This window comes from Jaculus jaculus, chromosome 7 (assembly GCF_020740685.1).
Source record: "Jaculus jaculus isolate mJacJac1 chromosome 7, mJacJac1.mat.Y.cur, whole genome shotgun sequence".
Taxonomy (NCBI): domain Eukaryota; kingdom Metazoa; phylum Chordata; class Mammalia; order Rodentia; family Dipodidae; genus Jaculus; species Jaculus jaculus.
The window spans coordinates 103,472,536-103,499,225 of record NC_059108.1 but is presented as its reverse complement, the minus strand read 5'-3'; positions in this window follow the sequence as shown (position 1 = coordinate 103,499,225).

The following is a 26,690-nucleotide window of genomic DNA, read 5'->3' as shown; positions in this document are numbered from 1 at the left end:
CATGAGACAATGGGGGACACTTTGCATTCACAGCACAACATGGCCATGTAGAAAGAGCTGGGAAAGGAAAGACACAGCAATTGCCTGACAAATGCAGCAACAACAGGAATAGGAACAGCTGTGTGCCTTTGAGAAGATGACCCAGAACCAGGACTCGTACAAGAGGGGGAAGGTGGACTCTGGCCATGGGGGTCTGCTAGTGCCTGATTTGGAAAAGTTTTTTTAGATGGGTTCCTCGCTTCACCTGTGTCATCCACTCAGCCTTCAGAAAACACAATCATGACAGCTGAGCTGATGGTGGTAGACAGATCTCTGAAACCTGGAGAGCTGAGCAATTTGGAAAGGGTTTTTCCAACTTATGGCATGCACCATATGGTTCTGCTCCCAAGCCTGTGCCCACACTTCTTCTAGTTTGTCAGTGGCAATGCTGCCCAGGAAACACATAGAAACATGATGAGTTCTCTGTGGGAAACTAACAAGAATGCATTTGCCATAGGCATGTTCTCAATTGCAGACACAGTGCTGGGTCTGATTACTGGAACAGAAAGAAGAGAAATTTTCTTGACATGGGATGAACTGGGTCTCCTCAGACCACCTTTCTGTCCACTGTGGATCTACACACACATACACTCTGTTTATATCAGATGATGCTGCCTGGAGAAAACAACTATTGTCTGCTTCCCCAGGTTCCAGCAAACTGGGCTGTTCAAATTAACTGGCCATGGGCTACAGAGGATTACTCTGTGCTGTCAGAAAGGCTTTCAACCTTCTAGTGAACACATACCTCTGTTGTGTGAGTGCAGCTGTGTTGCTGTTATGAAGAGAGCTGTGAGCATCACAGACGTTTGATGAGAGTCTTACCCACCTCCGGAGAGCTATAAAACCATACCAGTTTACTATCACCCTTGAATGTAAGCTTTCCAGAAAATGTTGGAAGTTTTTAAGACAGAATAGGAAAGGGGCCAACCCTGGGAGAACAACTGATTTTTTTTTTTAATTTTTTATTTATTTGAGAGCGACAGACACAGAGAGAAAGACAGAGAGAGGGAGAAAGAGAGAATGGGCGCGCCAGGGCTTCCAGCCTCTGCAAACGAACTCCAGATGCGTGCGCCCCCTTGTGCATCTGGCTAACGTGGGACCTGGGGAACCGAGCCTCGACGAGCCTCGAACCGGGGTCCTTAGGCTTCACAGGCAAGCGCTTAACCGCTAAGCCATCTCTCCAGCCCTGATTTTTTTTTTTATAAAAGAAATTCTGACCTGAAAATAAATTGCTGAATATATATTTAAGATAAATCTGTAAAAGGGCATATCATACTAGGGAACTAACTCAGAAGTCGGGTTGAAGGAGAATGAACCTCTCTGCCCTTTTTTCTAGACTTACCAAGTATTAACTTTTATTACCTTGCAACCATTTTCTTATTTATCTAACACTTTGTTCATTATCTCTCTTTAGACTAAATAAGACCATCTATACAGAGATCTGAAAGACATTTAGAAACACTTGAGTTTCCCTTTGGTTTCTGGCACTGTTATCAGAGCTTATTACAAGGGTATGGGGAGATGCACACCACTGAAAAATGATGGTGTTAGAAATCACATTACTCATCAAAAACAAAAACTGCCAATTAATAATTGGCCTAATGAAATGCATAGACAGTTCACAGAAGAACAAATGCAACTGGTCAACATACATTTTAAAAAATGTTCAGCATCTGTAGCCACTGGGAAGATGCAAATTAAACCACTCTGAGATTATTTTCACCAGAGTCATAATGGCTACCATCATGGAAAACAAAAACAAACAAACAAAAAAGAAAATAAAAGCCAGTGGGGAATGTGGGGAAAGATGAACCTTTATTCACTGTTGATAGAAGTGTAAACTGGCACAGCCATAAAGAAATCAGTGTGGAGTGTTTTCAAAAAGCTAAACATTGAATAATCCTGTGACCCAGCTATTGCATTCCTGGACATATACCCAGAGGACTCAATATCCTATCAGAGGTCCTTGTTCATCCATGTTCATTGCCACTCTCTTCACAATACTTAGGAAATAGATTCAACCTAGATGTTCATCAACTGACGACTGAATAATTCTAACATGGTACATATACTCAGTGGAATTTTACTCAGCTGCAAAGGAAAACAAAGTTATGAGATTTCCAGGAAAATGTATAGAATTGGAAAGAATTATATAGAGGCAGTCTAGGCTTGAAAGACAAAAATCACATGTTCTTTTCTGTATTTCAGTCCTACATTTTGATGTTTGAATGAATTTAAATAAGGGTATTCATGGGCAGATACACCGTGAGAGGGGGCCAGAGATGATGAGAAAGTAGGAGGGTTGTGACAAAAGCACGCATGTAGCATAAAATTGGAAAGGAGGTTATTGTGGAGGTTATGCAAAGGTGGAAGGAGATGGGAGGAAGAGAGATGGGAAGGGAAACTAAAAACAAAATTTGTTTGAAAAACACCATAATGAAACCTAATTCTTTGTGTGTTCATTAAAAATCAATTAATTTTAAAAGAATGCATGTTATTTAACAAATATTTTAGGATATTTTTCCTCTATCATTAAAAATCACTTAAAGACTTTGTGAAATATGGATAGCTGTGGAGTGTTTCTGTTTTACATCTATAGAAGCCCAAGTGTGGGTTAAGGTTCAAGTTGCCCAGCCTAGCTAGTGTTAATGATGTTAAAATCTGCTCTCCTTGATACTCTGAGAAAGTCTACCCACTCTTTCTTCCTAAAAGCTTTATATGAAGCTTAGCCACCCTGTGCTGTGTTTGTAAAGGCCCAGAACCTTCCTAATGAGAGATGGCTAGAGATAACAAACTCATTATCCATAGACTTCCAGAGAGTTGTCATGAGGAAATGACTTTTACTCACTCTTGATCTGAGTGGTGTGTAGATATATAAATCTAGTAATAAAAGGCTTTAGCTCTTGTGGATAAGCTCTGAGGTGTTCAGCTCCCTGACAGCTTACCCTTTCAAATTAAATTAGAATTATCCCTTTATCATTTAGGCAGCAACACTGCTTTCTGATCAAGCTTTGTGAATTGTCTTGGAGGTATACAGCATCAAAGCCTGTCTGGACTCTGCCCTTGCTCCGTTTATTGAACAGTAAGTAACGGAAGGGCTAAGTGTTGCAGAGGGGTAGTGGAGCTTTGTAACACTTGAACTCATACTCTGAGGCTTTCTTCATGGAGAATGGCAGGTAAGAAGGGGTATGGTGGCCTTTGCAGTTTACCTGCTCTCATCCAGCACATGTTCTGCCCAGCGTAGCTTGTTCCTTTAGCATCAGTAAATGAACCATTACTAACATATCCCTATGGACAGTACTTCAGTATAAATACAATTATCTTGGATTCAATGTGTGATTAAAATGTGAACTTAAGGCCTACTTATACATTGTTAACACTTTATGTTCTTATAAGGCCTAGCCTTCTTTCTAAATGCTGTTTTTTTTTTTTTTTTTGTTTTGTTTTTGAGGCAGGGTCTCATTCTATCCCAGGCTGACTTGGAACTTATTCTGTAACCCAGGTTGGCCTCAGTCCCATGAAGATCCTCCTACCTCAGCCTCCCAAGTGCTGGTATTAAAGGCATGAACCACTATGTCTAGATTAGACCTAGACTTTTTAGTATTATCTTTTTCTTTTCTTTCTTTAAAATTGAAAGCACTGATTTCCAAAATCATAATATTTAATTAAAGGTCAACCAGCTGTTCCTGAACTTTGGCCTATCCAAGACTGGCAACTTTTCCTTTTCTCTAAACTCTGTCTAGTGGCATTTTTAAAACATTTTTTCTCAGCAGAGATACAGTGAGTTGTTGGCCAGGGAGGTCCCTGATGCCCCCAAAACATTACAGGCCATTGCTAAGGCTCTTGGTTTCCTAGCAGTAATAGATGGTAAGACCCTATTGCTGAAGACTCCACATTCTTGGGCTGCAAGATCATTGAGAACTCTTGCTGGAGCTAAGCTGAAAACCTCTTCTGTGTAGACCAGCTGACAGAAAGCTGGAAAAAGCTATGCTGCATATAGCTCCATGGAGAGAGAGAGAAGTCATCAGTGGAGATAAACAACAGTGGACACTGCAAGCCTTAAGATTGGCCAGCCAGGCAAAATAAGCCAACAGGTGCAATAGTGGCATGTCTGTTATGGGGGAAGCCAACTGTTCTCTGATTGGACTGGAGGCAGGCTCCATGGGAGGGAATACATGCCTGATACTGAAAACCTATGACAGGGAAAGTCATGAGCTCTAGGGGTATAATGACTTCTGGTGTCTGGCAAAATGCATATGTTATACTCACCAAACCGCTCAGTAAGCACTTCTTGTAATGCTCATACTCATATATTAATGCTACATTTCCTTCTGGTTAGAACTTTTCTTTTCAGATTGCACTGACCTCTGGGGTGACTCAAAAGGCACCATAGTGCTGAGAAGTGACAGAGGAATGCTCAGTACTGAAACATCTCTATCACACCTTTCAAGGCTCAGGGTCCATTGCAGAAGAGGTGGTGGGAAGAATGTAAGAGCCAAAGGAAGGATAGGACTCCTTAGAATGTACTCTTTCAGATGCAAAATTACCTGTATATCCATGACTTCACAGTGCCTGGCACTACCTACACTAGACCAGTATAATAGAAGGAAAATATAAAAGAGAATGATTTAGAGGGGGAAGGGATATGATGGAGAGTGGAGTTGTAAAGGGGAAAGCTAGGGGGAAGGGAATTATCATGTTTTATTTTTTATACTTATGGAAGTTGTCAGTAATTAAAAAAATGAAAAAAAAAATATTTTCAAGGAGAGAGAGGGAAAGAGAGAGAGAGAAAGAGAGAGAGAATGAATCGGTGTGCCAAGGCCTCTAGCCACTACAAATGAACTCCAGATGCATGTACTACTTTGTACATCTGGTTTTATGTGGGCACTGTGGAACAGAACTAGATCATTAGGCTTTGCAGACAAGTGCCTTAACTACTGAACCATGTCTCCAACTCTTGAATTAGTCTTGGTGCTTTCAAAACTATGCCCTCTTCAGCATGCAGTTTCTCAGGAGCTCCTCCTTGTGCTAAGGTCACTGGCCAATGACAGCACATGTTTACCATCCAGATAATCAACTATCTTTCTGACAAGAAGCTGGTGGCAGGCCAAGCACTCTGTGACTTTGATATCTGTTATGCTGTGGAGAGGGTATTTGCTCACGATGAAAGCACTTACTAGATTGTAGTGATAGAAATTGTAAAACCAAAGGGACCAGCTTATAGGCCAAGAAACAATTTCCATTCCAATTGTGAAACACGATTGTTAAGAGTCATTTCAAAAGAGAATTAATTTCTCTGGGAGGTTCATCCGGGCTTAGGATGAAAGTCAAAATAAAGACAAGAATGCAATAAATGGTACAAGGATGTCTGGAAACTAATTAAAAGGACTTTGGCCTTGTCCATCCTTTCACATGGCACTTGAGTGCTAATGGCAATGGAAGTGAGTGATGTAGAGTGTTTGCTAAGACTTACAAACACAGATTATTATTTGTTGAAGTTACTATATGTAAAACACTTATAATTAATAGAAAATTATTATGAAATTAAAGCATGATCTTTGCCATCAAGCAACCTACAAGCCAGTAGGATAAGTGAATTACATCTCCATATAAAATTAAGAGCTATACTTACCCCTGGGGAGATGCTCACTGGAGAAAGAGCTCAGTTTGGCTGTGCTGATCTGGGCATTTCTAGAGGAGGGGCCATCTGAACTGGGTGTTGAAGGATGAGGGATTTGAGTAGGTGGAGAAAGAAAAGACAAAGGCAATAAATAACACTGCTAGTAAAGTGCATTGAGAGAATGGATGGGTGGCATATTAGGGAAATGGCTAACAGCTAATGTCAATTAGAGTTTAACACTTATAAAGAGGGGATGTGGAAGATGGGCTAGGTTGTGGGGAATCTTGATTTCAACATGCAAGAATTTGTTTTAATTTAATAGCCATCACAATCACAGTGGTGTCTAATTGGTATGGAGCATGGCAAAAATGACTCTTTAAATAAGACAAGTCTCTATTTGCTGAGACTGTCTTGGATATGAGGGAGTGAAAAGTAATTTGTAGATGATATTAAGACACTAATTCATATATTCTCTAAAAGCATATTAGGTTTCATTACACATTTAACACTGAAATAATGTTCTTCTCATTAATGCATCTTACATATTTTCTGGAGCAGAGAGTGGAAAGGTTTCCAAATCTTGCATAAGCCCAGGGACTGTCACTGATTGTGTGTTTTAGGAGACAAAGGAAGATGAGCCTCGTTTTAGGAAACACCTCTTTTAAATATCTGAGGCCTTTATTCAGAGCATTTCAGCTGACCCTAAGGTTTAGAGAAATGATCTGCAGCTCAAAATCTGGGATAATGGACAAAGAAGTGGAACACGGGCCTGCTAATCTCCAAATCATCAAACAGAATGAATTTTTGAAAAATGTTCTTAACATTAAATCCCAACTAGTCATTTAACCTTTAATTCCAAAATTGGACATGCAGAAATTGAAAAGTACTTTTTGTTCTTCCTGTGTTAAAAAGGATATTAACAAACATTCTTACTATGTGTCTGGGGGGGTGGGGTGGGAGGGGATCAGACATTACAGGGTATGGTACTTCATTTTCTTCTGGAAAGATTGGAATGATAGTGTTATAGTCTGTATTTTATTCAGCAGTATGACAGATATTAATTGTTACTGTGAGTTTAGGATATCTCTAACACCTTCAAAGTATGTTGACATATAAGCTTGCTTGGTTATTACATTTTTCCCCCTAATTTTCACTCAGATTCCTTTTGCTGATGCATTAAGAGGGGAAGCACATCACCTGTTCCTGCCATTTAATGTGGATTTAAAAAATAGACTCAAGAGTTAGAAGGATCAGAAGACACTTGTGAGAAGAAATGAGCATTTAGTAAATGCCAGGTAGTCCATCCTCAATATTATCCCATTTAAAACAAACCTGGAAGGGAGACTCTTCTATCACTGGGTAAAACCAGTCTTAGCCTGTGGAAGTTGATTTGTCCAAAGTCAAGCAGAAATAGATAAGGATGCCAGAATTTAAATCCAGGCGGATCTGAGACCTTCTTTTTCCTTCCTCCCTTTTTCCTTCCCTCCTTCCCTTTCTCCCTTCCTCCCATCCTCTCTCCCTCCCTCCCTCCCTTCCTTCCTTCTTTCCTTTCCTCCCCCTTCCTTCCTTGACTCCATCCCTCCCTTCCGTCTTTCCTTTCCTCCCCCCTTCCTTCCTTGACTCCATCCCTTCCTTCCTTTCTTCTTTCCTTCCTTCTCTCTTTCTTTCTTTTCTTCTTCTTCTATTATGCTGTATTTTGAAATCCATTATAATTATATTTTTAAAGAAATATTTATTTATTTATTTGCAAGGAGAGAGCAAGCGAGAGCGAGAGAGAGTGCACAAGAGGGAGAGAGAGTGCACATCTAGGGCCTCTTGTCACTGCAAATGAACTCCAGATGCATGTGCCACTTTGTGCATCTGGCTTTACGTGGGTACTGGGGAATCAAACCCAGGCTGGCAGGCTTTGCAGGCAAGCATCTTTAACTGCTGAGCTATGTCTTCAGCTCAATTATACCTTTTATGATCATGTTCTGCTAAGAATCTTAGAAATGAGTGGATAGGTTGACCTTTGGTTCACAAGCACAGTGATTCAGTTTTATTTAGTCCCTTTCTCCATCTTCTGCCACTCTTGGGGTCTGCCTATTGATATGTCTCTCCCTGGGGACTCTGAGCATAGGAAAATAGAGAGCAATAAAAATCACCACAGCTCAGGAGTAGAAGCATGTGTATGCAATTGTAAACTGGAAGTCCCTTAGCAACCTGAGGAGAGCTTAAGTGGGCCTCCTGGCCTCATTGCAAGTTCTTTGTTCTCTTGGACATCCCCCCAAAAGGAAGCATCTTTTGATCATAGTCACCTTATGCTACCTAGTCTTCATCCATGTTGTAAGTATTGTTTGCTTGGCTTTACATGGAGCTATGAGTATCCTTTTGTATTCACACTGACTTCCTTTTAATTTTTTTTGTTTATTTTTATTTATTTATTAGAGAGTGAAAGAGAGAGAATGAGGCAGAGAAAGAGGCAGAGAGAGACAGAGAGAATGGGTATGCCAGGGCCTCCAGATGTTGCAAATGAACTCCAGATGCGTGCACCCCCTTGTGCATCTGGCTAATGTGGGTCCTGGGGAATTGAGCCTCCAACCCAGGTCCTTAGGCTTCACAGGTAAGCGCTTAACCACTAAGCCATCTCTCCAGCCCCACAATGACTTTCTATGTTTATCAAGACATTAACAGATGGCAGTAGAAAAATGAATGGAAGAATAGAAAATAAGATGCCTGGTGGGACAGGTCCATTTAATTCCAGGTAATAAGGAGGCTGAGGCAGGAGATCACAAAAGCCAGCCTGGGCAACTTAGAAGCAAGACTGCCACCACTTAAAAATTAGAAGCAAGTCCTGTAAATGTTGTCTCAAATTTAGAAGCAAGTCCTGGGAATGTTGCTCAGTGGTAGAGACAGGCAGGCTCAAGTTCAGTTCTTATTACCATAAAACAAGACAGACCTCTACTACCACCACCAGCAAAGGAGAGTAGATGTGGTTATTCCTTAGACTCTCCCTGCCTTGTTGTAGCCAGATTTTCAGAACTGTCTGTCGTGTTGCTCCAGTTCCTGAGTTTCCCTTACCATAATATTGAAATGGCTCTTACTGTATTGTTCTGTGTAAAGTCCAATGGACAATTCTTGTTTCTTATCTTTGACTTTTAAATTAATTAATTTATTAATTGATTTGAACAGATTATCTTCTTTTATACTCTTTCACCTGTTCCCCTTTCCCTGGGGCCCTCCTTGGTGGGGTTATGGAATTTACTGTGGGTCATGAAAGCCTCAGTCAGTCTCAGTGGGATAGCAGGGGGACTGTGCCTCAGGTATTGCCACCCATTCTGAAGTTCTTAAAATCTTTCTGCCCCTTCTTCTGCAATGTTCTTTGAGCCATGGTGGGCCTTTTAGCAGACTAACGTAGTGTTGAGTTCTTTGTAGCTTCTGAATTTCTACTGTGATGGGTTGTACTTGATTACAGTTTATTCAACCACCACCCTTGAGCTGCTTGTCAGGTTAGCAGTAAGAACAGTGTTCACGGTGTTGCTTCCATTGCAAGTTCTCCTGGGCCCTGGAAGATGTGGAAGAGGAGGCAAGTCTTTCGGTGGGCAGTCAGTTATCTTCTTGTCTTATTGATGGATCTCTACTTTCCTCTGTTTTCAATCTTTGGCTTTTTATAAGCTTTCTACACATCCACCATTTGTTTCCACATATAGAAATGACTCTTTTCGGGATGGAGAGATGGCTTAGCAGTTAAGCGCTTACCTATGAAGCCTAAGGACCCCGGTTCGAGGCTCGATTCCCCAGGATCCACGTTAGCCAGATGCAAAAGGGGGCACACGCATCTGGAGTTCGTTTGCAGTGGCTGGTAGCCCTGGCGAGCCCATTCTCTCTTCCTCTCTCCCTCTTTCTCTGTCACTCTCTAATAAATAAATAAATAAATAAATAAATAAATAAATAAAAATTAAAAAAAAATGACTCTTTCCTTGGCTTTCCTTCCTCATCATTGGTTGGCATTTTTGTTTTCCTGATTCCCTGGCCGCTTCTCTGCTACCGTGTGGTTCTTCATTGCTCAGCCTTTTCATAATGCACTTTCCTTTGAGCCAGCACTGGACCCTTCTATTCTTTCACTTAGTACAGAACTAGGTGATTTCAGTGTGCGCCTGTATCTTAAGATAACTTCTTTCTACCCTAATGTTAAAGTTAGATCCAGTTTCTCTTCTCAGACCCAGGGGCATATTCTTGTCCAGTAACATTCCTTCTTGAGTGCATCACAGGCGTGTGACAGTGCTCATGTTGGAGACGGAGCCGCGTTCTTGCTCCTCCATCATACCTCCAGTGTTCATGTGCTGGCGTTCACCTCGTCGTGGAGCTCACCAACCTAGCTGGTCCCCATGACTGCCTCTCTTTGACTCGCAGTGAACTGGGTCAGTGAACTCCTAAATGAATACACCTTCAGACATTTGTTTTTCTTCTAGCTATTTCTAACAGTTTCGTCAGCGCTTTGTTTTGGAATTATTTCCTCTTAACTAATAATATTCCCACTTATTTGGTCTTCAAAGAATCCTTCCACATAACATCACATATGTCCCATACAGCAGAAGTATTTATCTCACATTTCATTCCGATCATGTCAGGTCTTCTCCTTCCCTTCCTTACCTCCTAGGTGCCAGGTGCTGGTGTAAGTCCAGTTCCTCAGTGGTCTGTGATGCCTGCTGTTCTCATTGGCTTCACTTGCTCTGTTCCTTTCCTCCATGGTCTCTGATGCCTGCCGTCCTCGTTGGTCTCACTTGCTCTGTTCTTTTACTCTACACCTGTGCAGCTTTCAGCTTGTAGTCTTTCCTTCACTCCTGTTCTCATCAGACTATCCCCACAAGGGCTACCAGGGTGGCTTTCATCCCTGTTTATACTCCCCTCCCAGCATTTAAGCTCCATCGACTTCTTTCTGTTCATCTTTCCAGCATTAGACAAGAGATCAATTCTTTAATGATCTCTTCCTTCCACACTGTTAGGGTTACATTATTATATATTCTCAGAGCATTTTTCTATTTCCTTTATCACACTTTGTCTTTAATATTTGTATAATTATGTTCCTAATATCTGTGTTCCTGCTAAAATGACAAAGTCAATTCTATATTATAAGATAATTCACTATTTAGTAAAAAAAAATTCTTAATGATTTGCCACACATTAGGTCCTTATTATAATTGTGCATTATGTAATTGAATGAACGAATTCTTTTTGAGGTACCTGTAGATCTAGAATATCCATTGAGAACTTGTAAAGTGCCCAAAATGAGTTGTATTAGAAGTATAAAATGCATTCAAGATTTAAGACAGTAAAAAATGCAAAAAAATCCAAATGCAAATTATACCATTAATAAAAAATTGTTTACTATATGTTGAAAGGACAATGTTAGGTATATTGGGTCAAATAGGAGATAATATTAAAATTAATTTCACCAATTTCATTTTACCTCTTAAAATGTGGCTTCTAGAAAATTTAACTTTCATGTATAGCTTACATTATCTTTTGCTGGACAAAGCTATTATAGTGTATCACTGAATTGGACTGAAATTGAGTGTCAAAGCTTTTAAGTTCTCTTATATTAGAATGTTAAAAATGTTCATTTAAAAACTTTTATATTGTTCCTATTGCAACCTCACCCTTTTTCTTCTCATTGTATATAGTTACAAGACTTGTAGGGTCACCAATCTCCCTGTCTTGCACCTCCCTGCCCAGTTGCTAATTTCTCTGGGGTCAAAGGGGTGCTGGAGAGAGATCTTTAATTGGCAGTCCCCTTAACACTGACTCTGAAAAAAATCTTGCCCTTGGTGCAATGCTATTGTCCACTTGTCAAGGGATCTCTATACTTACAAGTCTAAAACTATGCAATTGGTATGAGTGGGAACTAAGTTAGTGTTTGTCCTTGAAATATTTTGTCCTACATGTCTGACTATATATTCTTTAACAACCATGTAGGAGTGGTTTAGGCATTCAATAATAAGCACTGCTCCCCAACCCTGTACTTCATTCATGAGATTTTGAAGAGTTAGTTACTTGGGAATATCTGTTTAATTTTCTCTATTTGCCCTTAAAATGTGAAATCTTAATAAGGATACTTTAAATTTGTTCAATATTGTCCAATGTTTCCATCTTTTCTAGGAAAAGGTAAATTTTCCACATTAAAAAAAATAGTCTATTAAGAAATTGTAAATGTATACTAAACAGTGTACATTGGCTCAATTTAAACACCACGGGGTGGGGGCAGGTGGGCAGGAATGTCAGTTTTCTGGCTGCCTGCTACCTCAGTTTTGTTATTTTACATATTTGGACATTCTAGATGCAATGTATCATTCACAAATTAAAATGAAGACTAAGGAGCATTGGATAGATTTCTTAGTGGTTAAGGCGCTTGCCTGTGAACTCACGTTTGAATCTCCAGGTCCCATGAAGCCAGGCACATAGGGATGCTGGCACACAATGTAGCACATGAGCTACAGGGGGTGCATACATCTGGAGTTCGTTTGCAGCAGCAGAAAAATTCTGGTGTGCTCATTCTTTCTCTCTGTCCTTCAAAATAAATTGAAAAATGACTAAGGAGCTCAGAGATGACTCTGGTTAAAGGCACTTGCATGCAAAGCCTGACAGCCCAGAGTTTGATTCACCAATACCTGCAGAAAGCCAGATGCACAAAGTGGTGCATGTGTCTGTATTTCATTTGCAGAGAGGCAGAAGGCCCTGGCATGCCTCACCTCTTCTCTCTCAGATAAATAAATAAATATTAAAAAATTAAAATTAAGACTAAATGCTTTCCTAAGTGTGGTGGTATACATCTGCAATCCTAGAACTTGTGAGGTAGAGTTAAGAGCATAAGTTGTTCAAGGCCAGTTTCACTTCATAGTGAGTTGGAGGCTACCCTGGGCTACATGAGATCATATCTCAGAAAAACAAAACCAGACCAAGTCTAGCAAACAAACAAACAAACAAATGACAAAGTGGGCTTTGACTTTATCTCCACAGAATTCATATTCAGGCTCATCACATCATCAACATATAAGCCTGCCCTATAAATATAATGCTTGGCATGAGAAAAACAAACCAGACTGTAAGTATCTAATTTCATCTGGACTTGTGTCTGTGCCTGAAAATTTCTGAATAGACATTATTAATTTTGTATTTTAAATGTGTTCAAAGAAAAATCATCCTTACTCCATATCAATTGTCCTTAATTGCAATGGCTACTTTGCTAGCATGTAGGAGATCAAAATTCAGGGGATAATTACATAGTCTTCTTGCTGTGTATACTATAAGCATGAGGCCATCAGAAAGTACATGGTTAGACAGGCTTCTCAGTCCTTCAAGTGTCTCTGATTTTTTATGAGAACCTATTTGCAGGGTGTGGTGGTTTGATTCAGGTGTCTCCCAGAAACTTAGGTATGCTGAATGCTAGGTTCTCAGCTGATGGAGATTTGGTAATTAAAGCTTCCCGGAGGGAGTGTATTGTTGGGCATGGGCTTATGGGTGTTACACTCAGCTTCCTCTTGCCAGTGTTTGGCACACTCTATTGCTGTTGTCCATCTGGTGATGGCCAGGAGGTGATGTCCACCCTCTGCTCATGCCATCATTTCCCCCTGCCATTATGGAGCTTCCCCTCGAGCTGCTCTTGGTTGGGTGATCTGCCAGCAATACAAAACTGACTGCAACAGTAATGTTGGTTCCAAGAAGTGGGATAATTGCTGTTGACACCTGTCTGTGTGGCTTTTGGCTGTTTGAAGCTAATTTTTGAGAATGTGTAAGGATTTGAAATTGTGGCCTAGAGATGCCTTGCAGTGCTGTAATACAGCTTGATGGAGTATTCTGTTTAGAGTTGAAAGACCTGATTGTAGTAAGAAGTATGGACTATGAGGTTGTACTTGTGAGGGTGAGGAAGAGCTTGGCTTGGAGTGGGATGGAAGAAGTTTGTGTGAGTGGTTTGCTGCATTCTACTTGCCTGTGTCCTGGGAACTTGTGCAGGGTTGCACTGGGTAGAAATAGACTCGTGTAAGCAGAGGTTATGTGGCACCAAAAAAAAAAAAAAAAAAAAAAATCCTCAGGCCAAACCTGCTGCTTGTTCAGCTGCAATTGTATGAGAGATTACAACCATTGAGATTGGGCCAGCTGACCTGAATTGGGACAACAGGAAGAATGAACTCTTTTGTAGGGGCTTTACAGACTTGAGGGAAGCTCCATGATGGCAAGGGAATCAAACCACCACATTCCACCCCTGGCCTTCATAAACTGATATACATGATATAAAATACAATGCATTCAGTCCATCTTTAAAAGTCCCCATAGTTTTTATCAATCCCAATGATGTTCAAAAATCCTCATAGTCCAGGGTCTTTTAACTGAGTCATAATACCAAAATAAAAAAAAAAAAACCCTCAAAAAACCCATAATGGCACAGAATAAACATTCACACTGCAAAAGATGGCATTGGGCATAGCAAAGAAATATTCAACCAATACAAGATTTAAAATAAACAATGCAAACATCAAACTCTGTAGCTCCAAATCCAATAACTTTAACCAGTAATAAGACTCCAAATCCAATAATTTTAACCAGTGACAAGTTTATGGAGTTCCAATTGTACTCCTCCAGCTAGGCTACTCACAGTCCTAGAAAACTTTATCCAGTTCCAGCAGCTCTCCTTGGCAGCCATCCTATAGTCCTAGTAGCTCCACTGGGTCTCCACTACAATCCATGGTTCATCCTCATGTTCCATCAGGTATCCACACAGGTGGGGCCTGCTTCACAATGCCTATGGCCATTTCCAAAATATAAAACCATGTTGCAAATTCAATGACCTTCTCTTTCCTGCATTTGTTATATTCCATAATACCAGGTAGGCTACTAGCTTGTTAATCCAGGGAGGAGTAAAGCATACTTTGTAGAAGAGGAAACTCCTTCAGCATTCAGAGTCCCCCATAAACTTAGGTATTTTGAATACTAGGTTACCAGCTGATGGAGATTTGGAAATTAATACCTCCTAGTGCCAGTGTGTTGTTGGAAGTGGGCTTATGGGTGCTATATCCAGCTTCCTCTTGCTAGTATTTGGCACATTTGTCTGTTGCTGTTATCCATCTGATGTTGCACAGGAGGTGATGTTCACCCTCTGCACATGCCTCATTTTCTCTTGACATCATGGAGCTTCCCTCAAGTCTGTAAACTAAAAGAAACACTTGTTTCCTACAAGCTGCTCTTGGTCAGATGATTTCTGTCAGCAATGAGAAACTGACTGCAACACATGGTCTTTAATTTTTGGGTTCTTTTCTAGCTGGATGGGCTGTTTCTCTGAGTAGTCTTGCTGTCTATGTTTCATGAATGGTGCTTAGGTGAGTCAGGAATCATGACCTTGGGCTCATTGGAATCACTCACCCATCCAGGATAAAAAGCCATCTGAAGAGGATTTTGAAGCCCCTCACTAATCATCCCACTTGTCACTGGAAATCAAAAAAAAAAAAAAATAAACATCAGTGGCATTCACATTTCTTTCCTTAGTGGCCATCTCCAGAGTGGCAGCTGCTACAATGAAGTTCAATCCCCTGTGACTTCTTGTGGAAGTAAGACCCATAAAAGGCATTTTACTACACCTTCCCACATTTGGAGGAATATTGTATACATCTTCCTCTCTTTCCAAGGGGATGAGACAGAAGTACAGTGTTTTTTTCTATGCCTATCCAAAAGGATCCAAAAGGATCCAAAAGGATCCAAAAGGATGAAGTTCATGTTGTGCCATGACACTATAAATGATAGCAGATTGGCTAAGTAGTCCAGATTTACAAGAAGAAATATATCATCTACAGTGAACAAGTATAGAGGGAAAGCCTAATGGCACAACTGTCCATAGGGCATTCACCCCAGCAAGGTAGTTATCACCAGGCTAAAACTGGATAGGAGTGAATAAAGATACTGGAATGGAAAGCCAAATTTCACCAAGTAGGAGAGTAAAACAAATACAAGGAGGAAACACTTGAGGAGATGCAGGTGTGGAGTTAGCTTGTGTACAGTTTTCACTGAATGATTTGATTAAATAATCCCAAACTGATCCCCTTAGTGGTATGGGACCCATAGCTGGAGCTGGGAAACAAGTCAGAACCATACTCAAACATTAGCCCACTTTCCAATATCAAGCTACAATCAATCATGGGCTACAAGAAGGCCTACACCTATTAAATTCTCTATTAAAAAAGTAAGGGTTATCTTATTTGTCCTGGTGCTATCTTACTCTCCATTGAACAACCTGCTTCTCTTTTTCAGATAGATGCAGATCCTAAGGAGAGAGCCACCCCATCATACCTCAAAAGGGCCCTGGGTGAAACTAAGAATAATTGGTGAAACAAGCAAGGGTGCTGTTTTCCTGATGAACCAGATACCAGCACAAGGGTGAAGGAGACCAACACAGAGAAAAATCAACTCGCACCAAATCAGAGAGCCAGAGCCTCAGAGGCCCCCAACACCTCATCACTGAAGCAGACCAAAAATGAACCCAACATGGCTCAGGGAAATTTTGTGGAAGAGGGGGCAGAAAGAATGTCAGAGCCACATGTTGGGTCATGATATGCAGAGACATTTATCTTAACCATAACTGTGGGCTAACTCCACAAGGCATGACCCATATACCTCAACAAGGAGGGGCCAATGGAGAGGGGGTAGGTCATGGATGAGCCTAATGGTACCAAACTGCCTGTATTTGCTGAATACAAAACTAGTTAATAAAAAAATTTAAAAAATTATAATAAATAATCCTAGCCAAAAAATAAGCATCATTTAGATATTTAGATACCTCAGGGGACAGTGGCACTATTTGGCATTCATAAACCATGGTGTTCCTTCTAAGTGTGAGTAGGAAGATGTGGGGTGGGGTGGGGCGAGCATGCCAGCCCTATAGGTGCTTTTTTTGGATTGAGATGTTTGTTGGTAAGTATTCTATATCTGAATATGATAACCCGATAAAGAATAAAATCTTATGCAGCTCAGAGCTCTGGAGGCTAGGAGGTACAAGGTTGAGGGACTGCGTCTAGTGAAGGACTTGGTGGTGTAATCCCTCTGTAGGGTTCCAAGGTGACCAAATGCATCCAGTAGTGAGAAGGGTACCCTCAAAAGACAGAACCAAACTGGCTTTTATAACAGATATTCTCTCTCAGTAAGCGATTCACTTACCCATGAATAGATTAATCCACTCATGAGAACAGAGCCCTTATGAGCCACCCTTCAAGGTCCTACCTCGTTCTATGATGGTAGACAAGTTTCAGTGATTTTTGGTGGAGACATTCGAACCATGACGCTGGAAGATAGAACCAAACTTTTTTTTTTTCTGTTTGTTTTTTTAAAAAAAATTTTATTAGCATTTTCCATGAAAACTCTTGAGGAGATAAGTATGACCTCACAAAAGTAAAAAATTTCTGACTTGTTATGAACTTCTACAATGACTCCTTCAAAGATGCAATATATTCTAAATGACATACATCTGCACACACATGTTCATGCTTTGAAGTATATAATATCTTTGATTATCTATGAAGTTAAGTGAGTTTGGGAGAATGTTTACACTACCATCTAGTTATTAGTGATGTAGAATCAATGATATAAAACATATAGAAATGCATGTGATAAATTAATAAAAGGAAAGGTAGACTGGGAAATTAATTGAGGTATATTTAGCAAGTCAATGAAGAAATATTTTATTGTTCCAATGTACTTTATTGTTTCAATCAAGAGTTTTCAGTTGCAGTTTCCCTGTGTGCTTCAGAAGAGAGAGACTAAGAGTCAAGGGTATCAGAGAATAATGAGCATGGGGATCACTATCTTCTGGACCACTTGACTACAGAGTTTAGAGCCTCTTTTTTGCCTTACAACATCCCACATAGAAAGATATGGACTCTTCCTCCTCACCTTTATTTTGCTTTTCTCATTCTAAGACTTTATTTAAAAAGAACAAAACATGACTGTTTCTAGAAGTATGCTTGAATCTTTTTTTTCCTTATAAAGCACTTTTCTGACATCTCAAACAAAGCAGCAATTGTGACTTGAAGTAGATCAAAAGAGAATAATGTCTACTTAAAAATGTCAATCATTAATTTGATTAAACCCATAAAATTAAGGACAAAGAAGTGTCAATGATTTGGAATCAGAGCTGAGAAAACTAAAACAAAGCAATTAAAAAGTACCACTAGGTTGATAAAAATAATGTGAACTTTTTCCCCAAAGTTCTTTTGATCTTACTGCACAATGGAATAAGATCCTAGTGAATCTGTATATTTTAGTCTTCTTATCTCCATCCCTTCCTCTGAAAACTTTTTTTTTTTTAAATTCAGGCCAGAATTATGTGATAGCTGAGAGGTAGTTTCAAAAAAAATTATGGCTAGAACTGGCCTTCTGACTTTAGCCATTTAGACCTTGGTGGGATTTAAAAAATTATAAATTGAATGCTGGTGACTTGATATTTCTTTTGTGGTAGAAGTCATAAAATGTAAATCATGATTTCTTTCTTTGGAGAAAGATAGTTGTTGAAAAGGAGAAGGGAAAAGGAGAAAAGAATGAGAATCTCTCAAGTTGTTCTGATTGGTTGTAGCTCCATATATCCAATTTATTGTCTCCCTGGATTTCATTAGCTGGTCTGATCAACCTGGTTTGAATTGTAATTTTTCTTTCAACCAAGAGATATAAGTTGTATCACTTGTGTCAGCACCAGCATATGGCATGTCATGGAAAGTAGTATCTTGTGTATGTTTTGGCCTGGTTGTTAGTGTGCACTTCCAGCTTGGGTACAGGGAAACTGTACTTTCTATAAAGTCTAATTTCAAGACTGTTCTTAATTGTGGTGGCTTGAATGTAAATGTATGACTCCTAAGCCTTAGGTAGTTTTGATTAAGGTTAAGCTTCTTGCTTAAGTCTCCAACAGCCTGGTGGAAGACGTGTCATTGGGCTGGATTCTGGCTGGCGTCTAGCCATCAGGTGTGTTTGAAGGTAGATCTTAATTCCAGCCCAAAAGAGTGTGCAGAGCAGTTTGAGCTCTGGTTGTTGGTGTTTGTGGTGCTGACTGTTGGTGGTTTCCCTCTGCTTGAATCTGTGAAAAGAAGCCAGATTCTTCCACTATTGATAGAACTCTCCCCTTTGGATCTGGAACCCTAAAATAAAACCCATCCTACCATTAATGGTGTTTGGTTGGTTTTTAATCCCAGCAACATGGAGATGACTGCAACAGAATTAATGATTTAGGTGCAATTCAGACTGATGACTTCAGACTTCTTGTTAAAATGGGAGCTTCTTTTTTCTGGATCTTTTGTTGCAATTGAATCATATGGGATGGAGGATACTACAGTCTTGCTGTAGCTGAGTATATTGGTGGAGAATGATGTCCAAGTAAGGCCTTATAGAAGAAGAGATTTGCAGAAGGGATTATATTTCTAGAACCAAGAACCTTGTATGAATCATCTTGGTGACATTGCAAAGAGACAGAACCCACTTTCTTGTTTATCTCCTGGTATAAATGACTAAGTATCTGTAGTATCCATTAAATTTTGAATCCATCATTGGTTTGCTGATGCGATTTTCTTTCTTGATTTAATTTCTTCTGAAAGAGAATGGCTGTGATCCAAGATTTAAAAAAAAAGATGTTCTATTTCAAGTGAAGTACACATCATCATCTTGACTGATATCAAGAGAAGCCATATATAATTTATAATGTCTGAAGCAAAATTTTTGTTTCCACTTCCTGGAGATGGTCAGTTACTATTTAAAGATAATGTATAGTTCACTAGCTTTCAGATATTTATCAGAAAATGGCATAACCATGGTAGTTCTTCCATATAGCATCAGGGCATTAATCCAGTTAAGGTGTTAGAGATTTCTGAACTCCTTTTAAAATTTGCACCAACAGTTTATTTACTTAAATTTTTTTGAAAGTTTTTATAAGTAGAAATTATAGTTTATTCAGACAAAATTAATTTTGCTAAAGCAGTTTATAACAGGCAACCATATATCACTGGGATGAACCTCCAAACCAGGCATAGTTATGGTAGGAAGAAGGGATTTATTTGAAGCTTACCCCACTCCTGGTACCAATTCTGTAGGAAACAGCTAGAAATTCAAGAAGTGTTAATAAAACTACTGACTCTATTGGGAAAGATCCATTTAATCCACCACACAGTGTTGTGATTTGTATATAAAATGGGCCCAAAAGGTTTATGTGTTGAAAGCTTGAGTGCAGCAATGGTCAGATTGGATCACAGAGCTCTCAACTCATCAGCAAACTATTGATGGATTCAAAGTTTAATGGACTATTGTGTATGCATAGAAACTTTAGGAGGTTGGAGAAGGTGAATCACTGGGTATATGCTGCTTGGTACATATTGTCCCCATTTCCTTCTTTCTCTCATTCTATTTCTGCTCACCATGAAGTGAGCAAGCTCCAATTCACCACACCCTCTTCCTAGATGTATTGGTTATAGGCCCAGAAAGAAGGTGGCCAGGTATCTGTGGATTATAGTCTCTGAAACTGTCAGCCAGAATAAATTCTTTCTCTTTTCTTCTTTTTAAAAATTAGTTATGGACATGCTTAGTATGTAAACACTACATGTTGGTACTATCCTTTCCCTCATCCCTGCCCCTTTTCCAAAGGGGACCGCCTCACTAGTGATGCAGGTAGTCTCCATGGGGATTGTGAGTCATGCATTGTGGGGGCAGCAGTCAGTTATAGGGGAGAGGCAATTCCTCTGTGCATAATGTCCCAACTGTGGGTCTAACAACCTTTCCAAGCCCCTCCTCTGCAAAATTACCTAAGCTATGTTGGGTGTATTTTAAGTCTACTTCAGTGATGGGCTCTTAGGAGCCTCTGGATCTCTGGTGTGGTAGGTGTTGAATGTCCTAAGTGTCTATGTCCTTCACCCTTGTGCTGATATCAGGTTCACTTTTGCTCATTTCCCCGATTCCTCTGTGGTTTCATCTGGGGCTGGGCTGAAGTATGCTGGATCATTTATCTCCTCAGGTCCTGACTCCATCTGAAAATGAGAAGCATATTCTCCAATGGAGAGGGAAGTCAGGACAAGTTAAATGGGATAAGTGTTATTAATTTATAAAGAATTTAGTTAGCATAGTCCCTCTGATAGCCCAAGTTTAGTGGGAGCTCGATATTGGAGAGCAAAATCATTATCTGGATATGATTCTGACTTGTTTCCCAGAATCTACAAAGAACTAAAAAACCTAAACAATAAAAAACAAACAATCCACTTACAAATGGAGCAGAGAACTGAATAGGCAGTTCTTAGAGGAAGAAATACAAATAGCAAACATATACTTAAAGAAATATTTAGCATCTCTAACCATTAGGGAAATGCAAATTAAAACAACTTTTTCTTTTTAAGTTATTTCTTCTCACGTATTTTTGTCACAGTGGTATAAAGCTAAATAGCTATGTTCATTAAGGCTTCACCTTAACTTTTCCTGTCCAACATTGTGAGAGCAAGGCACGGCCCATCTACTATAGGAATTTGAGGATCATGCTATCTGGAAGGAGTCTTTAAATCCGATGATAAAACATTTGTAGAGATTGACTGAATTAATGTGATCTATAAACTTCACTGCATGTATTTATATGTGGCATAGTATAAAATTAGGGAGTGCTTTTGAAACAAATTTCTAGCTTCTTTTTTTTTTTTTAATAATGTGGTGATGATAAACCAGAATAGCCCAGCTATAGATACAATTTATATTTTGTTGTTGGGAAACTTTTCTTTTGTCTGATTGCTTGTGTCCTGGGCCATCTGCTCTGCCTGTGGATTCAAGGTCTTAAAATTATGGTTTCTTAACTTTTGTTATGTCCAGAGTTTTTCTTGAACATGAATTAATCTCTTACTAATTAACTGATTCCTGTGAAAAAAATCTAATCTCATAAGTAGGCCATGGAAAACACAAATTGTTTCACTTGTAAATGAAGATGATTTGCCCAGGTTTAGCATGGTATGTGTACATTTTCTCTGGGTCTTTGTTCTCTTTGTGGAAAATAAGAGGTTTTATTTTATTTTATTTTCATGATGATGGTCTTAGAAAGATAATTGAAAACTGACACTAGTGAGAAGAGACATTTCCTTTATAAAAATATTTTTATTTTTATTTATGAGAGAGAAAGAGAGAAAAAGAGGCAGATATAGAGAATCAGCACACCAGGGCCTCTAGCCACTGCAAATGAACTTCAGATGTATGTGCCACCTTGTGCATCTGGTTATGTGGGTCCTGAAAAATTGAACCTGGGTCCTTAGGCTTTGTAGGCAAGCACCTTAGAGGCTAAACTATCCTTCGAGCCCCAACATTTCCTTTCTTGACTCTGGGCTGGAAATGGTTTTGCTCAACTTTGCATGTCACCCTTCTGAGATGTTTTACAAAGTTCTAGAAAATCTTCCTTGAATAGTCACACCTTAAAATAATCACTTAACTATTTCATAGCCTACATTTGGTGTTCTTTAAAAATAAACTTAAAAATATTTTTATTTATATGTGAGAGGGTTCTCATACAGAAGTGGCTGTGAGAGCAGTGCAGGTTCAACTGTTTCCACGTTGATGACCACAAGCTTTGGCAGCTCTCTGACTGCATAATATGCACAGACATTGATGCACAATAAATAATTCTTTCCAGAGCCAGTGACATCAGTGATGTCCTTAGGGCACTGGAAGGGAATGTGAAAGTAAGCCTGAGTGGTTCTGTGTCTTTTTGAATTTGCTTAAGCCGTTGAGGTAGCCTGTCTCTGATGACTTGTAGACTGAAGTGTGTGAGCAACTGAGGAAAAGTGAGAGGGGTTTGAAGGACCTAAATTTAGATGGTAATTGGTGATTTCTTTGAACAGTATTCTTGTGTTAGAGTAGGTGACCTAGGACCTATGAGGTAAGCAGATGGTACAGTTGGTTGGGAAGTTTGCTAAAGGTCTACGATACAAAGCTCTATATACTTGGAGTGTATCACAAAGAGCACTGAGTTGAGATTGTGCTACACAGAACTATTGATTATTGGAGAAGATAAAACCAGTGGGAAGGATAGAAAGAACTGGATAAAGTATAACTGAGCTATAATGGAGGATGGTACCTTGGGCCACTACTCTATTTTCTATAGACTGCTTTGGGAAAGCATAAGGATTAAATACTGAATAATGGGCCCTTGAACTCAAACTACATAGGTGTTGTTTCTTATGTACTTGAGTATTTTTGATTTGTTTTTGTTATCTAAAATAATGAGTTAGAGCTCAATATTGGTATGTTGTTATATGTGTGTGTGTATACACATACATAATAAACTTTACTAATATTTAATATGCAGATTCGCATTGGAATCCTTCCTTGGCATATATGTCATACACCACAAACTATACAAATAAGAGATGTAGAGACTCTACAATTCAATGTCCTCATTCTTGTTTACCCTTAGTATTTTGTAATAGTTTAAAGCTCATATATATCTGGATAAATTGATCTATGGGTTGCAATATAAATTTAAAGAACAACCCTCATAACATTGACAAGTATTTTGCAGAGTCCAGCCAAGGAATATAAGGAAATTACAAAGGCAATTATAAATCAACTTAAAACAATCAAGAAGAATTTAAAAATAAACTACAAATCTACAGTTGTTGGTGATAAATCTCACTCAACACATACATATATAGTGCTAAATAGTAGGTAAGTACAATAGCACATTTATATATTATAAGTAAATAACTATATGCATATATTGAGGACGAGTTTTTACATCTTTTGTCAATGGGATGTGTGCTTTATAAAAGGCTGCTGCTCTGTTATTTCTGTTGTATTAATGCAAGTTAATTTTTCATTGTATGTACCTGTTTGAATTCATTTAGATACTTAAATATACAACTGTCAGTTCTATCAAATTACACATATGTTATGAAGTCTTAACTACAATGAAGCTAGGATGGTTAACACTTCTCCAAACTTCAAGGTACAGCATCACTTACCTTTTACTTCTCTTTATACTGTTCAACTCTGAAGTTTTGATCTTCCCAAGTGGCTTTCTTGCTGGTAGCAACCTTCCGTCATGTTCCTTATAGTTAGGAAGACTATTTCTCAATCTAAAAATGTGACATGGAAGAATCTGACATCTTGTTTTTTTTTTTTTTTAACAAAAAAGACAAAAAACAGGGCTGGAGAGATGGCTTAGTAGTTAAGGCACTGACTGCAAAGTCAAAGGACCCAGGTTCAACTCCCCAGGACCCATAAGGCAGATGTACAAAGTGGCACATGCATCTGGAGTTTGTTTGCAGTGGCTGGAGGCCCAGACGTGCCCATTCTCTATCTGCCTCTTTGTGTGAGACCTTACCTTGAAAAACAAAACAAAAAACAAAAAAAGGAAACATAAATAATAAATAAATAATAGAAAAAAGCAGAAAAATAAATAAAAACTAAAGAATCAGACATGTTTTGAAAACTTATGGCTCATAATTGTTGTGGATAATGTGTATAAAGAACCAAAGCTAGGAAAATAGAAGCCCTGAACTACCTTGTTAACTGAGACAAAGGCTCTTTAAGTGGAAGGACCAGGCACCTCTGCTGCACTTTGTTGAGCATCATGTTTTGAGACTTCAGTGGAGTAATCACTCTTAACCCAGGGCTGTGTATAGTCATAACATGAGTCATAATATGTAAATAAGGAAGTAATCATGTCAACCTTTCAAAAGGTACTGGATCTGAGATCAAGACAAATTTGGCATGTTTTCTGCCCCATGTTCTTAATTATATGATTATACTTGATTACTCTTCAGTACCACTAGGAAATGTAATTGAGTAGGCATCTATAATTTGGTTTTGTGTGTTTGTTTTGGTATGTTTGTTTATGTGTGTGTTTCGTTTTCCTTCCGATACTTAGTGTCTCAGCAGACACACAACACACACACATCACATCACCACCACCACCACCAAACCAAACCTAACACCTCACAAACTAACAAGCAAACGATTGAATCAATCAACCAACCAACCTCCCAATGTGTCATACACGGGCTGGGATGTAAGTAGTCACTACAACCGCAACTTTCCCCATTTCTCTGATGATTTATGTGATTCTTTATGTAGCTTTTTTTTGTTTACTTTATAGCTGCCTTATACTTCTACTTTTAAAATCTTGCTTTGTTTTTAGAGTGCCTTAAAAAAGTACTATTGTAAAAATTATCTGCTCTAAAGATTGTAATATCCAGTAGAATTTTTTTTTTCCAAGGTAGGGTCTCACACTAGCCCAGAGTGATCTGAAATTCACTATTTAGTGTCAGGGTGACCTCAAACTCACAGCAATCCTCCTACCTCTACCTCCTGAGTGCTAGGATGAAAGGTGTGCATCACCATGCCTGGCTTTATTTATTTACTTAAGGGGAGGGAGAGAGAGAGACAGAGACAGAGACAGAGACACAGAGAGAAAATGAATGAATGGATATGCCAGGGCCTCCAGCCGTCGCAAACAAATTCTAGATGTATGTGCAACCTGTGCATCTGGCTTACTTGGGTAGTGGGGAATCGAACCTGGGTCCTTAAGCTTCACAGGCAAAAGGCTTAACCACTAAGTCATCTCTCAAGCCCCCAGAAATATTTTGATTAAATAAATTTTGTAGGGCTTAATAAATTCTACAATAAATTTAATGTATTTTAACAGACTACTAATAAGCCTGAGGCATATCTTTGAAAGAACTCTAAATTCATAGTTCAAAGAGCAGTTTCCATTTTAATGTAGACTTTCCACCTAATAGCCAACAGATTGCCTTTTGCATTTTGTGATGAGCGATATTACAGATTCACTAAATAGGTTTTCTTTTCTATTTTTTCTACAAATGGAAATGGATGGAATTAACAAATGCCATTTGTAGTAGATTCAGAATGGCCAGAGGTTGAATTTGGGTATATCCAACAAGTTGTATTTATTACAAGGTCACAGAAAGAGGTCATTGTAACATTGCCCAATGACAGGAAGAACTATAAGCTTCCAGGTCACCCTAAGGGGCCCTCATTAGCAGGTACACTATTGCAGATGAGAAGTTTGGTTGACTGCATCAAAGCTTCTAGAAGCCCATTGCTTCCTCTGTCTAGTCTTACATAAGTGAGGCTGGGACAAGTTTTGTTCTGTTTTATTTTATTTAACAGTTTTGTATCTATATAATGTTTGCATTTGAGCTGATGACACTTGTCAGATCTATGTATTGCATCTAACTTGAATCTAAAAAATACTTCCAAGACCCCCGTAGTAACTCAGTAAAGTACCCTAATCATTTATTGCCCTGTCTCTCAGCCATTGTCATCTATCTGCTCCTCTTGCTTCCTGAGCTGAGAACTGCAGAAGAAAGTAGGAATCAGCTATCCAGACCCAGGAGGACTCAGGAGGTTACTTAACACAAAGATGAGGCTTACCTTGCCCATTGGAAGAAATTCAAAAAACACAGGGGAAAATCCAAGAGAAAAAATATAAACTATCTCTGATGATTCTCCCTGGAAATACATTTTGGGGGATATCTTCTCAGGTGTTTTTAACCCACAATCATAGTAATATATCTACTGATTTATTTTTAACTCTAATAAAATATTGTACTTTCAAATATAAATATGGATTGAAATATAATCATATGTTTTAATATTATGTAATATTGTTATAGCATAATTATGTATTTAGCCAATCAACGATTGATTGGCATTTATCTTATTTCTGTTTTAAACATGTATTATGCACTTTGTGTGCATACCTGTGTTCATATGTATGTTGACACATGTGTATGTAACTGTTCATGGAGGTCAGAGGTTGATGTCTTCCTCAATCACTGTCCACATTATTTCCTTAAGGCAGGGTCTCACCCTGAACCCAGAGCCCACCAATTCTATTAAACTAGCTGCCAACAAGTCCTAGGAATTCTCTTATCTTCATCTCCACAGTGCTGGGATTACAGATACATGGTGCCTTCCCTGGCTTTAACATTGGAGCTGGGAATCTGAATTTAGGTCCTCTTTCTTATATGGCAAGAACTTTACTCAGTGA